General features: G+C 43.8%; 1 pseudogene; it reads right to left on the reverse strand.

Annotated features, from left to right (window-relative positions):
- Positions 1-474: 474 nt before the first annotated feature.
- LOC114654155 (transcription factor Sox-17-alpha-A-like) lies at positions 475-1712 on the reverse strand (annotated as a pseudogene).
- Positions 1713-2609: the final 897 nt, after the last annotated feature.

A 2609-nucleotide genomic window follows, 5' to 3' on the forward strand; every position in this document is an offset into this window, starting at 1 on the left:
TAGGGGTGAAGAAGGTCACAGATATATTTTGGAGCGAGACCATGCAAGGCTTTAAAAACAAACAACAAGATTTTAAAATCAATGCAACACCTCACCTGTAGCCAGTGGAGAGAGGCTAAAATGGGGGAGATGTGACCCTTTTTCCTTGACCCAATTAAGAATCTAGCTGCAGCGTTTTGAACCAGCTGAAGGCCCGACAGAGCAGATTTTTGCAGACCCACATATAAGGAATTACAATAATTTAGGCGAGATGTAATAAGGACATGAATGACTGTTTTCAACTCCTTCTATGATAGAAAGGATTTTAGTTTAGAAATTTACCTCAGTTGGTAAAAACTGGACTTTTCCACCATAGAGATTTGTTTTTCACAACTTTCTGACGACTCGAAGATGATACTTTGGTTCCTGACATCATTATCATTATGTTAACGGACATAGATCTACCTTTTAGGTAGGACTCGACCCATTTCCACTATGTCAAATGCCGCACTGAGATCCAGTAAGACTAAGATTGCAGTAGAGCCCAAGTCCAAAGTTAATAGAATATCATTTGTCACCTTTACTGTACATAGATTTTTTCATTTATTTTGTTAGTTACCTTTATTTCAGTATAATCTAGCAAAAATTGATATCTACTCTATGTCCACTCCAAAAAGGTGAAACTTATTCTTGAAATTGGCAAAGAGGCAAAAGGCATTCTGTTATACATGTGGAACAAAGATTTTACAGGTATTTTAGACTTTTAGAATTTTAGAATCAAAGATTATTCTAAGCACACAAATTATGAACAAATGAGTGAATGAAAATTTTATTTAAATATTACAGAGGAAAAGGTGCACTGTTAATCATTGTCATCATTGCTCCAGGAGAATGGATTTGAACCTCAGTCCCGTCACTGCATGTTTGAAATTTCACTCTCCCACTGTTTATCCGAGTGCTGCTGTGCAGCAGGCGACGCCTCAGCACCACACCAGAGAGCAGAAAGGAGTCCTGCATGTGTTTTGGAGATGCACAATCCTGCCACCAACCCTCAACCCCTTGCAGGGCCAGATACAGGTTAATGTCATACACAGTACAAGAGCTCAGCTATGACTAGAGGCAAGGTATCTGGGGCAGGCAAGCTGTAACAGTCGAAATGGGTCCCCATGGCCTGCACCCCTCTGTAATACGTCAGTTGATCCTGATAGCAGGGGTTGTGATAGTTCACCCCGATACTGTCCACGCACACGCGGGGCTCCAGACTGATTGGACACACCATGCACTCAGTATCTGGGCTCCAGCCGCTTGATGTGCTTAGCTTGTTTTCTCCTGCATTTGTAGTTTGGGTGATCCTGCATGTGCTGCACCCTCAGCTTCTCTGCCTCCTCAACGAACGGGCACTTTTCACTTACCAATAAGGACTTCCATGACTTACCTAGCATTTTACCGAGTTTTGGATTGTGCATATCAAGGTTCTGCTGCACCATGCGTTTGTGCTCATCTTTTGCCCAAACCATAAAGGCATTCATCAGTCTTCTAATTCAATGTTCACTCTTGCTCTTGTTTTTCCTTCTGGGGGTGTCTGAACATGTTTCAATTTTCATTTAGGCTTCCCTGAGAGGACTCAAAGGGTCAGTCCACTGACAGTGGCCAAAACCAGGCATCAGAACTGAAATGGAGAACCTTCCTTGTGTCTGAGCATCATTGCTGTACCCTGCATCAGGACTGCACATTGCTTTTCACTCTCCATTAAATCACGATTGGCACACGCCAGAGTATTAAGAGGACAGTGGTCATAAACAAATAAACTGTATTAACAGATGCTTTACAACGAACAACGAAACTGAGGCATGAGTTTGTGTTTCACTTCAAACCTCTCATTAGAAAACAGACTGACAGCAAATAACATTCTCTCTTTGGTGATCAGCCCATTTATCAGCCCATCCCGATAGGTGCGTGGAATGTTTTGTCTCTCTGGCATGATGATCATCTTCCTCTACTGCTGGAGAAGCTTTGTAAATTCCACATTTCAGTGGCAGCAGTCTCTGAGGTGTGCAGATCTGGGAATGGCCAGATCTCTGTAGGTGGGTACACCTTTTATTGGTCTGGTCACTCTGATGGCTGTCACATTCGTGGAGTATCTGTTGCTGTGGCGGATCAGCTCCTTCCAATGGTTTCCAATGTCACTCCTTTCAATGAGTGTATTATGAGACTCAGATTAAGGCACTCTCTGGGTGCCTTGTCTGTTGTTTCAGTGTATGCTCCAAACATGGTGAGTGATGTGAGGGAGACATTTTATTCTCAACTTCGCTCGGTGGTTGATGGGTGCCTGCAAGGTGACACTCCTCTGGTCATGGGTGACTTCATTGTGACCACTGGCACTAACAAGGCTGGCTATGAGGACTGTGTCTGTCCCCATGGATCTGGCAACCGTGGCAAAAGTGGCTCCATGTTCCTTGACTTTGCAAAAGGTCAGGGGCTGCGGATCGCTGGATCGTTGGACTTGGTACTCCAATACTGGTGAAGGAAATTGATCACATCCTTGTGGGCAGACACTGGAGGCTCCTACACAACTCAAGGTCTACAGATGTGTCCTCTTTGTGAATTCTGACCACAGACTAGTTGTTGCT

This window comes from Erpetoichthys calabaricus, chromosome 7 (assembly GCF_900747795.2).
Source record: "Erpetoichthys calabaricus chromosome 7, fErpCal1.3, whole genome shotgun sequence".
In the NCBI taxonomy this organism is placed as follows: Eukaryota; Metazoa; Chordata; class Cladistia; order Polypteriformes; family Polypteridae; genus Erpetoichthys; species Erpetoichthys calabaricus.